We start from the raw sequence: 12,801 nt of genomic DNA, 5'->3' as shown, positions 1-12,801 counted from the left end.
ATCAAAAAGAAGCCAAATCCATATCACAGGCATTCTTTGAGACAAGACTACGCAACACACACTTCTGGATTTTCCAGTCTAGTTCCACTGAAAAAGGTAACATTCCAAATAGCTTTTTCTTCTAACTTATTAATTTTATACGATTGTTCTTTGCTACATAACTTTCTTAGAGCCCACAGCTAACAGATAATTAATGCATAAATATCAAACACCCAGCAGAATGAACATAAACTGTGGATGATAACCTCTACAGATGGTTTCCAAGGGCCTTCTTTCAGCTCTGACCAGCTGCAAGCAAACTCTCCACGCATATGCTGAGCAATCTGTAGAAAATTCTCCTTCTGAATAAGTAAAGCTATCTGAATGCAAACTGGTTTCCAATGTTATGCCTGTGGGTATTTTAATAGCAAATCCAGAAGGCTCATCATTTACCTCAACTATTTAAACTACCTTAAGAAAGTGAGTTTATGTTTTACGTTGTGAAACAATTAATTTTAATAACAATATTGAAAGTTTCTTCTTTCTGACCAAAGTCAAATCATGTTATTCCTCCCATGAAAAAGGTACTCTTAAGAACCAGAGCGGGAAGGGTAGATGTGAAAAGATGGCAAAGAAGGATGTTTGTTACCTACTTTTTAAGAAAAGAGAAAGAAAAATAACTCCTCAGGTATACGCTCTGCCAAGACAACCAATGTAAATCAAAAGATTCAAAATGAAAACAAAATTCAACTTAGAAAACATTTTTCAAGTTTTTTATAGCATAGAAGATGGAGTTAACCACTAAGGCTTGTCAACCCAGAAAATAAGACATCTGCTGACTGAGCATATTTTACAGGCTTGCACCCAAAACACCTCTGAAAGACAGTGAAATAAAATTTTTCAGTTAGTCCTCAATTCTGACCCAGACTCTGTTATCTCAGAATGTGATCACTAATTTTACATTCTGATCTATAGCTCAGGGCCAAAAAATTAACTCTGCTGAAAGCAAGGGCCATGCCACAATAGATACATCAACCTAAATTAAGCATTTCCCAAATTTTAAAAACGAAAAATAAAAATTTAGCATCCTTCTTGTAGTTTCCCAGTTATCAAAAAGAAGTCTTCACTAATATGAAAAAATGCTATATTTACTGTTTTTACCAAAATGTTCAACAAAGAAACCTCACCATTCTCTGTGCTGTCTTTCAAGTCATCCATGGCATACAGTCTCCTTTCAACTATTTCTGATCAAAGACGACAGGAATTGCTAAATATGCAGTACTAAAATGTACAGATCTTCCCAAACTATCGTTCTACTCATGTTTAACCTCTTTCCACACCAAACCTTTCACTTGATTTCTCACAAGGAAGGAAAAAACCTGGAATTATTTTCTCTCTTCCCTATTTTGTTATAAAAGATAAATGTACTCATAGACTTGAACACTTCTCACACCAAAAAACAAACACGTTGAAATTCAATCCTTACTAAATTAAGCAACATTTTCATTTCTTCTAAAATACTGCCAGGTAAAAATGTGGATTTCAGAAATCAAAGGCCAGCACAAAGGGAACAGAGTGCTACATCAAGGGGAAAACTTGGATGGGCAGTAAATTTGAAAACCATACTGTACACAAGTGAAGGGGCAAACTTTGATCATATCACAGCTATGAGTCTCTGAATCAAGACTGCAGTGACTCCTTTTCCACTATTTTTAAAATGAGTTACAAATTTTAATGAAATACAGAAACAGACATGCATCCATCACCCAGCTTCAAAAATTATCAATTCAAAGCCGACCTTGATTCACCTACATCCCCTCTCCTTCATACTATTTTGAAGCAAATCTGTAATAACATATTCATAAATATTTTAGTATGCAGCTCTAAAAAATAAGGACTTGAAAAGATCAAATACCTGGCAACTAGATTTTTGGTGGTGAATACGATGTAGCCTATACAGACGTCAAAATATAATGATGTACACCTGAAACTTATATAACGTTATAAACCAATGTTACCCCAATTAAATAAATACATAGAGAAAAAGAATGAAGTACTGATATATGCTATAACATGGATAAACCTTGAAAACAAGATTAGTATGTTAAATGAAAGCAGCCAGTCATAAAAAATTGCATATTATGAGATTCCATTTATATGGAAATGCCCACAATAGGCCAATCCTTAGAGACAGAAAGTAGACTAGTGCTTGCCAGGGGCTGGGAGGAGAGGGGAATGGGGAGCGACTGCTAGTGGCTATGGGGTTTCTTTTTAGGATGATGAAAAAGTTATAAAGTCAAATGTGGTAATGGTCGCACAAGTCCGTGAAAATACTAAAACTCGCTGAATTGTATACTTTAAAGGGTGAATCTTACAGTATGTGGATATTTCAATAAAGCCGTCATAAAAAACAAACAAAAAGATTATATACCAAAAGAAATCATAGTACCACTACATGCCTAAAAAATTGATAGTCCCTTAGTATCTAGTGAACATTCAAATTTCAAATTCTCTCAAATAAATGTTAATGTTAATTTGAATTAGGATCCAAATAAAGTCCACATGCCATAATTATTTGGTAAGTTTCTTAAGTCTCTCTTTTTTTTAATAAGTAATTTTTTAATTTATTTATTTAACTTTTTGAAAAATTTTTTGAGGAAGATTAGCCCTGAGCTAACATCTGCGGCCAATCCTCCTCTTTTTGCTGAGGAAGACTGGCCCTGAGCTAACACCCCTGCCCCTCTTCCTCTACTTTTCCTATGTGGTATGCCTGCCACAACATGGCTTGACAAGCGGTGTGGAGGTCCACACCTGGGATCCAACCTGGTGAACCCCGACGTGGCGAACGCCAGGCTGCAGAAGCAGAAAGTGCGAACTTAACCCCTGCGCCACTGGGCTGGCCCCTTAAGTCTCTTTTAATTTATAGGCCTCCCTTCATCTTTTTTTTTTCCCTTGCAATTTATTTGTTGAAGAACCAGGTCACCTCCTGTAGTTTCTACAGTTTGGATATAGTTGATCACATACACATAGCATTTAATATATGCCTCTGTCCTCAGTACATCCTGAAATTGATAGGTGGATCTACATGCATGATTAGATACATGTTTAACTTTTTTCCCCCTAAGACTACCCACAACGGTGATGTACTCCTCCATCAGGAGGTACACTCCGTGCCTAGATCTAGTCATTCTAAATCTATCATTCCTTCCTCATTTATTAAATAGAACATTTCTATTAAAAAAAATATTATTTGGGGCCGGCCCCATGGCTGAGTGGTTAAGTTTGCATGCTCCGCTTTCGCAGCCCAGGTTTCGCCCATTCGGATCCTGGGCACGCACAGGACACCGCTCATCAGGCCATGCTGAGGCGGCATTCCCCATAGCACAGCCAGAGGCACTCACAACTAGAATATACAACTATGTACTGGGGGCTCTGGGGAGAAGAAGGAAAAAAAAAAGACTGACAACAGATGTTAGCTCAGGGCCAATCTTAAAAAAAAACCAAACAAACAAATACTATTTGGTTACTTAGTAGAGCAGTTCATATAGTAAAAGTCTTGATTTTTCCTATCTTGCTTCTTTTTCCTTTTATTTACCAGTTTTCAAAATGATTCGTTTTGGTGGCATTTCCCCAAAGTGACTAATAAGCTTGTTCTTTACTGTTATGTCACAGATTTAAATGTATTTGATGTGCTGTAATCCACTGCGGTTATCTTTATTGATACTGAAAGCATCCTATTTTGGCCAGTGGGAACTACTTCAGTAGGCTGCTGAGACCTTCTGACACAACTCTTAGCAGTGTTTGATAAGGTTCTTGCTATCTGACAGATAAGATGTTCCAGGCTCATCTCATACAGTTCCTGCCCAAGAGCCAGAATCAGCCACTTCTTCAAGGAGCCCTGATTCCTTTTGGGAGGGAATGATATTCCAAGACCAGAGTCTAGATGCTAAGGGGCTTTCCGCTCATTTTAAATATAAAATTATCTCTATATCAACCCCCAACCATTATTAGTCAGCTATCTTTAATTTTGCCGCTACGTCATCTGGCAGAAAAATTCCACATCCACAAATAATATTTGTCTTAGAAACTTAAAACAAAATCCTATTTTCTCCTCAAATTCTTGAGATGTTTCAGTCTTGTATTTATCAAACAATTCTCATTTCTTCCACTCCTACTCTATGCCCCCTGTATGTAGTCCCTTTCCCTTCCCCTAACAAGATGCCTGGATCATTTTCCCGAGTGGCAGAATACACATATAGTTAAAAATTTTTAAGGACAACCAAAGGTTAACAAACAGGACATGTTTAGCAAGTAACTATTTTTTTAAAGACTGCCTTTTTTTGAATGCCAAGATACAGACAGATCACCTCAAAGATATCAAACAAATTTCTCAACTATTCGTAACAAAATGTTTATCCATAGCACATAGCTAATAAGGTTCTTTCCAAGCAAACGGCGGGGGGGGGGGGGGGGGGGGGCGGGGTCAGATAAATGAAAAGGTTACACTTTGACTTACAAATGAACAGCTCATTTCTACCTTCAACAGAATTTCCAATAGAGCTAAAAAAATTTCATCATATCCCAGTGTTCTCCAACATATACCAGGCAGAGCCCATGCTGTGCAGCATACCTGCAGAAGGGCCTTGGGTTCAACAGCTATAGGTAGGTTACATAAAGGGAAACCTAGATCACAAAGGACATCATCTTTACACATGCCAGTGGATTTTCAGTGATACTTAAAGGGAGATAATTTGCCCCCCAGAAGACATGCAGCAATGTCTGGAGACATTTTTGGTAGTCACAACTAGGGATGGAGTTGGGGAGGAGTGCTAACATCTGTCTAGTGGGTAGTGGCCTGGGGTACTTAAACATCCTACAATGCACAGGACAGTCAGGGACTTATCTGGCCCAAAGTGTAAAGAGTGCCAACATTGAGAAACCATAATCAAACTGAATCCATGTTCTGAAGGGAAAAATGAAAAAAAAAATCATCCCACATTCTACGCATGAAGAATTATCATTTCTTTTTAAAATATTTATCTTCTCTGCAACAGAGATGAGTAGAACAGGTTCCTGTGAATTGCTCAAATGATTACATCTTACACAGTAAAAACATTTTTTAAAACTAATATACATCTAGTTTGTTTTACCCTATAATCATCTACCTGTGAAACTTGCCCAAGTATATAATTTCTCCTCATACAACTGGAGCGTCATGATGATAATCCTCTAAAATTAGGGTTACTATCAGTATTTGTTATTATCAGTATTGACTGGTAAGTAATTTTTGTGAAAACAATTTCCCAAAGTCCTTTAATCTAATCTCCATTTCTAAAATTTCTGGTTGTGACTCCTTTACAATTCCTTTATGGGTTGGTTTGCTAAATATATCAAGTCTTCTTGCCTCTTCAACTTCTGAATACTATTCTCAGAGGGCAGTGAGTCAAAATGACATGACGCAAATCTATTTCTGTATTCTTTCTCAAAGTATTATTGTAATGCTTGAACTTAAAGATACAGAAGTAGCTCTATATCTCAAAAGCAAAGGTTATGACAGTAACAAGTTTAAATAGAAAAATGTTAGCCAATAATCCAAACTCTGCCTGTCATCAGCTGTTTGGTGTGTGGCTTGTTCTTTTGTTAAAAAAAACAACAACAAGAAAAGCCATTGACTATAATGTTTAACCTAAATCAAACCAAGCATTTAAATTTAACTTCCAGTTCATAGGAAATACAGCAATAGGAGACTAAGTTAAGTAGCACCACAAGAAAATAATGGGATAAATCCAGAAGGTGGGACACTCTACAAGAAAATAATCAAATATAGAATATGGAACATTCTATAAAACTACTAACATGGTCTCTTTAAAAAGACATAACAAAATGCAACATGTGAACCTTTACTGGATTCTGCTTCATAAAAAAGATATAAATGACATTTTGGAGACAACTGAAACATCTGAATATAGACTAGATACTAGATGATACTGGGGAATTATTTTTAATTTCCTTAGAAAGGATAGTGGTATTAGAGTTACAGTGGAGAATGTATTTATTCTTAGCAAACACATGAAATATTTAGTGGAAATGTCATGACTGTGTCTTTCAAACAGTTCAGCAAATACATAAATATTTTGTTTTCTTATAGACATCAAATATACCAACATGTTAAAAATCATTGTGTCTAGGTGGTGGGTTCATTCTAGGTACTCCCTGAAGTATTTTTTCATCTTTTTACATGCATGGAATTTTCTTAATAAAAACTTGGGTGGGGATCAGATGGATAAGGTCTGAGGATCTAATGTAAAACACGATGACTATAGTTGATAACACTGTATCGTAAACTGAAAGCGGCTGAGAGCAGTTCTAATCACCACCACCCCCTGCCCGCCCCACACAAAAAGATAAGTATGTGAGGTGATGGATGTGTTAACTAGATGGGAGGGATCCTTTCACAACGCTATGTATATGAAGTCACCATGAGGTACTCTTTAAATATCTTACCATTTCATATGTCAATTATACCTCAATAATGCTGAAATTGAAAAAAAGAAAATGAAAAAAGAAAAAAAGTTGAGGGGAGGGAACTACCTACTCATATTTTGGTTGTGATATTCTGCCATTTACTAAATCAAACTGGTAGTCTTGTTGGTTGAATTTTCTGTTAACTTGTTCTTATTTCTATGAGCAATTTTCACATAAATTGTATAAATACATTTTTAAAGATGTAGCATAATAATTAAATAATATAGAAAAAAAGATATAAATCTAAGGTGGGATATACATAGGCTACCAAGGAGGTACTGTGAGACAACATGAACATTGCCATCTTGCATTAATGCAATCCAATATTTGACATCTTGGTAACCTGGTATCTGTATTTTATAGTAGTAATTGTACCATAACATGAGTTTTGTGTACTTGGTCAGCTGTACTCAACACTGCAGCTCACACAGGACCATTAGCAATGCCCATAGTCTAAGTCTTTGGCAATGATCTTTCCATCCATAATACGGGTGTACCAGATATCTATCTTTCTGGGGAGGAGTGGATTGTATCTTAAATGCTGGGAAATAAGCCAAATCAAGTCTACTTTATACTCAGGGCCTACATAATCAGCTAATCATTAAAAGCCTACATAATCGAAAAGGCAAGATACAAAGAGACTCTTTACAAACAATGTTATTTAAAAGCAGCAGAGGGCCAGCCCGGTGGCACAGCGGTTAAGTGCACACGTTCCACTTCAGCAGCCCGGGGTTCGCCAGTTCGGATCCCGGGTATGCACATGGCACCGCTTAGCACGCCATGCTGTGGCAGGCGTCCCACGTATAAAGTAGAGGAAGATGGGCACGGATGTTAGCTCAGGGCCAGTGTTCCTCAGCTAAAAGAGGAGGATTGGCAGATGTTAGCTCAGGGCTAATCTTCCTCAAAAAAAAATAATAATAATTAAAAAATTAATAAAAAATAAAAGCAGCAGAAAGAATCTTGCAGATACACCTGTCAATCCACTTTTGAGGTATTTAACGGGCAGCAAATGTTTACCTATCTTCATCCCAAACAAGATTAGGAAAACATCTGTTTTGTACCAAAACTCTCCAGACAAATTTGGCTCCTGAAGCTTTGAATTCCTTTAATTTGTCTAGTTCTTTCATAGCCATAAGTAAATTCCAGGACTGAGGAATTCAGAATCTAACATTTTCACTTCACTGCTAGTACATGTCCACCCATAAACCAACAGAAAAAGAACACTTGGAACAGGAAAAATGTTTCAAAAAACAAACATTTTAAGAATACCACTCTCTTGCTCCAGGGTGAGGAAACAATCCTCAAAACAGCTGGCATTTGCTTTCAAGTTACCTCACCTTTGGCTTTAAAAACGACTAATTCCAGAAAACCTGTACAGCTGAACACTTAATATGGCTATAAAACTAATTATTGTTAAACCCGTAACAAGAAGCTTTTATTTATCCAGCCTTTTGCGTGGCCCATTTTGTCCCTCCCAGGACCTAACTGTTGGAGAACCTCACATATAATATTCACAACAGCTTCTTAAATAGTCTTAATAACCTAATATTCCCAAACACAAAATACTTTCCACTTATCTGGCAGCAAATCTACTAAGAAGCACCCCCAAATTAGTTATGTGCTCTTGACTAAAACAACTAAAGTAAGCAGTAAGTTTCCTATCTTCAAAGGGCTCAATATTCCAGGAGTCCCTCACCCGAGAAAAGCTTTTCTTCACTGACAGTTGTACGTTGTCTAAATTCCATTTCTACTCTCTGGATTTCCTTTTACTCTGCCAAATACTACCAATACGCTAGTCTATTTCGCTCCCCCTCTCTTCCCCCGAGTTATAGGTAAAAATGTTTTTGTGCATATGGCTTAATATCACAAACCAGAAAGCCAAACAATATAGCAAAGTCTTACCACACTGATATTATGACAAAGGCACCAACAAGATCTTGGGTTTGTAATTTTAATCAGAAATCCCCACCTCCAACAAAAAGACACATATGGTGAATAAAGACTGAAATACTATCTGGACTATATTTTATTTTACTGTGATATGGCCAAGCATTATTCCATACTTTACATTCATTATCTCAATGAATTCTCAAAATTATATGCCCTAAGTACTACATTTTACAGATGAAGTCAAAATGGAGGTTTAGAGAGATTAAGTAACTTGCCCCAGTTAGTAAATAGTCCAGCCAGGATTCAAACCAAGCGTTTTTGCTCTAGAAATCTTCCCCAAGTCACTGCCTCTTCCATTACGAACTCCAACTAACATTTATAAGTTCTCAAAAAGTTCCTAAATGGGAGCAGATTTGGATGACCACAGGAGCAGAAGCACAGGACAGACCCAATGATTCTCAAATTTTTTTATCTCAGGACCCCTTTATACTCTTAAAACTACTGAGGACTGCAAACAACTTCTATTTATGTGGATTATACCTTTTGATATTTACCATATTAGAAATTAAAAGAGAAAAAATTTAAATACTTATCAATACATTTAAAAACAACAAACTCATTACATGTTAACATAAACAACATTTTCAATTAAAAATTACTACTTTTCTCCAAATAGAAGAGTAACGTTATTTTACATTTTTGCAAATCCTTTATGTCTAGCTTCATAAAGGCAGTCAGATTCTCATAGCTGTTTCTGCATTCAGTCTGTTGCTCTAAGTTGTTTTGGTTAAGTATATAACAAGGACCTGGCCTCACAAAGATAACAGAAAAAGGGAGAAATATTCTATAAACCTTTTCAGATAGTTGTGCATACTGATATACTGACAAAATACTAAAACTCGACAAATGGTAGTTCCTTAAAGGATAATTGCATTTCAGAATCTGAAACCCTATCAATGAACTTTTCATAGTTCGTTACAGTAAAATCCACTGGTGTATCCTGCATATCGAAGGCATCTTTTTACCCATGGTGAGTTTGAAACGTAATGCATTGGTCATTTCAAAAATAGAGATTTACTGAGCTATGCCCATCTTCCAAATGTTGACACATTTCATTATACAATATGAAAAAAATCAGTCATTAACACTGACGTTATAAGAAAACCCTCTTAAATACTAGAAAGCTGTCAAACTTGAGATGTCAATTTTAAATTCTAATTTTCACTCTCAAATTCTTATCATTGGTAACAAATAGTCAATTGTTTCCCTCAAAGTGACAACCTCATTTAATTTATTTTCAAGAAAACATCCGCCAAACACTCAAGTGTGAAAAACTAGTTTGCCAGTCATTCTTTCCAGCAAAAATGCTCTTCCACGAAAGGAGAAGCTTACAACTCAATCTCACAAGCGCTTTTCCCACGACAAAGATCATACCTTGGTAAACAGCATTAAGCGCTTTACGCATACTTCCCTTTTGGTCAGAGATTCTTAAAAAGTAAAGAGACACATACTCAAGGGCTGAGATTCAATAAAATCAATCATTTTTACTGCTTCATCACGAACATTCTCAAGTAAATATAGCAGTTTCCTGCAGCTGCCTTGCTTTGTGCTAAGGCACCAGCAGTAGTTTTACTCAGCACTGCTTCAGGATTATCAATGCAAATAGCGAAAAAGATAAACAGCATCTTGGTATTTTTTGGTAAATAGTTGTGACCTCGCGGCTCCTTTGAAAAGGTCTGAGGAAATCTCCAGGGCTCAGCAGACCAGACTTTGAGAACTGCTTTCCTAGACATACCACTGGTTCAAGGTGAGGGTGGAAACGCTAATAAAATCCTGTCCATCCCAAGAGTCGTCTTCCTGTCAGTTCCTTGAGTTTAACATATACCAACATCAAAGCTGGTATAACCATAATATAGGAAAGGGGAAGGAAATCAAGGGCATAGATCGAATCTAATTCTGTTTTAAGATTCTATTTTGAGCACCTTTATGCTAGACCAGTAATTCTCAATGAAGGACTGCGGGCTAAAAATGTAGAGATGACGACACCCCCCTCCCCATCTCACCTAGAGACTTGGGGATGAGGCCCCCACAACCGCACTTTTAGCAATCTCCAAAGCATTTTTTATGCAACCCTAAGTTAAGAACGACTGTGTTGAAAAGCTCGAATTCAGAGTTCAACTACAAGTCCCAAGAGCAATGGGTCTCCCTCTCAAAATTCAACGTCATTTCTAAGAAGCAACTCTCCCCTCCCCCGCCATTTCCCCTTCATCTAAATGGGAAAATTCCTTAGAAAGTAAAACATTTCTGTGGGGTTTTGAGCTGCGGTGGGAGGTGTCTTCTTAAAAGAATGTGGAGGGCTGGGCCACGGTCTGCAACAAGACGGCTGCCCTGAGACAGCACAACTGTATCTCAATTTCCATCTGGAAAATGAGACTGGGCTAAATAACTTACAAGGCTCTTCAGCTCTACCCTTTTCTGAGCTAAGAATGCCCAAGACAAGACAGCAGAGAAACGTTCAGCGTTATTAACAGTTTGAGGGAATCCCGCGTGTGACGGGAGACGAAATCAAGACAACTCGCAAAACAGAGAGAGAGCAGGTGGATCAACGACGTCACTCCTTTTCAGTAGGTGCTAAGGTTCCAGAAAATAGTCCCTGGGATAAACATGGCGCCCACCGCGGCAGGATATATCCATCAGAAAACATTCTCTGCCCCATCCCATTTTATAAATCACGGCGCCCTCCCAAAGAAATTTGGGGGCCGAGGGAGGAGACTGTAAACTAACCGCAGTGCACTAAGGCTTGGGATCTACGATTGGCCCGAGCGCGGATTACATAACACAAGGGAGCGGCTAAGCAATCACTCATTTTCCTGCTCGCGCTCAAAAAGAGCGCCCCGCTCCTTCCCCGGCGGGGGAAGGGGCGGGGAGGGCCGCGCGCTACACGTCCCTCGGGGACGTCACCCCACCCGCCCCCCGCGCGGGCCTCGCCCCCTCGCCCCCCCCTCCCGCCGCCGCGCCGCCGCCCGCGCCCCCGCCCCCGCCCCTTCCCCAACGGGCCGCCGCCCGCGCCCACGCCCGCCCACTCCTCCGAGACGCCCCGCGCCGGGCGTGCGTGTGGACGTCGGGTGTGTGCGGGGCCGTGGGGCGCGAGTGCGCGCGCGCGCGCCGCGGCAGGCGCCGGGGGCGGGGACGGCCGTCTGGCAGGCAGGGGCCTCCCCGGCCGGGCCGGCCGCGCACCTCCCGCGACTCCAGGGGCGCGCGCGCATGCACTCACACACACACACAGGCGCGCGCGCGCCGCACCCCACGCCCGCCGCCGCGGCGGGCCGCGCCGCCACTCGCGGGGGGCGGGGGCGCGCGCCACCGGGCCCCCGCCCCCACCCCTCGTAGCCGCCCCATCCCCCTCTCATTGTCTCGCCTCGGAATGCCTCGCCGAGCGAAAAGATAACGGAACCCCCGGGAGCAGAGGTTGGGGAGAGAGAAGGCTCGCTCGCTCACTCACCTCCCGTGGTCGTCGCCGCCGGTAGTCTGACCCGAGGAAGGCGCCGTCGCCTTAAAGGGACCTTGCACCCGGCGCCGGGAGAAGGGGGTGGGAGCAGGGGAGGGGACGGGGGCTTGGGGGGAGACGCAGAAGAGGGAACCGTTGAAAGCTCGTCTCCCCGAGGGTGAAAGGAAACCTTCCTCGGGTTCGAGTGATTTAGGGTGGATTTTTTTCCCGAGGGGGGCGGGGGGGGGGCCCCGAGGGAGGGGGGTGGGGGGGCTAAGGAATGCGGCTCCGTGTACGGGAGCTGGCGCGGGGGAGAGAGACGCCGACTCCCCCCACCGACCCTCTTGCCCCGCGGAGGGATACGGCTCGTCACTTCCGCCCTCCCCCTTTCGTGGCCTTTCAATTGGTTGAAGCGCGTGACACGTCATGGGCTCATCCTAACCCCTGCCCGGGCTTCTTTTCTAGTCAAGTTTGTCTGGGCCTGCGAATAAATAAATAAATAAAAACATTTTTTTTAATGAAATAAAGAATAATTAGCTTCAGAAGCAATATCTAAGTTCTGGTGAGAAAAATGGGATTTCCAAAGAAAATATTCCTCCAATTCACTTGCCTGGACTTTCCAGGAAATTTTGGGAATCTCCCTACTTTCCACTCAAGGCTTGTACCTAATCAAGAGAGAAACTTCATGCCACAGGCCCGATGGTGAGGCCCAATGGCACCAACAACTGTCATTGGAACAAAGGCAGCAAAATGGCACTCACTCTTCCTCAAGAGACATTCAGCCAAGTAGTCTTATGGCAGTAGCCTTAAGTAAAGAACTTTCAAAAGCCATTCTTATCCTGAACCCTTCTGGATTCTGGAAAGACGTCACACACGATTACTTATCAAGGTGATTCATGTATGGAAACTGCTTTGAAACC

The 12,801-nt window shown here is 40.7% G+C and overlaps 1 protein-coding gene across 17 annotated transcripts in view; it reads right to left on the bottom strand.

Moving 5' to 3' along the window:
- The window catches only part of POGZ (pogo transposable element derived with ZNF domain), a 49,455-nt gene extending 37,187 nt beyond the window's left edge, over window positions 1–12,268 (bottom strand). For 5 of the 17 annotated variants that reach the window (XM_070268255.1, XM_070268258.1, XM_023641176.2 and 2 more), the window contains exon 1: window positions 11,897–12,256. The gene's annotated coding sequence lies outside the window, so the exon portion shown is untranslated. Of the gene's footprint in view, window positions 1–245; window positions 2,856–11,896 lie in introns of those variants that run through there. The other 12 variants (XM_070268260.1, XM_070268263.1, XM_023641174.2 and 9 more) reach the window with 11 other exon arrangements.
- Window positions 12,269–12,801: the final 533 nt, after the last annotated feature.

Source organism: Equus caballus, chromosome 5, assembly GCF_041296265.1.
Source record: "Equus caballus isolate H_3958 breed thoroughbred chromosome 5, TB-T2T, whole genome shotgun sequence".
Classification (NCBI taxonomy): Eukaryota; Metazoa; Chordata; class Mammalia; order Perissodactyla; family Equidae; genus Equus; species Equus caballus.
The sequence above is the reverse complement of the archived record's forward strand: the minus strand, read 5'-3'. Positions and strand labels throughout refer to the sequence as shown.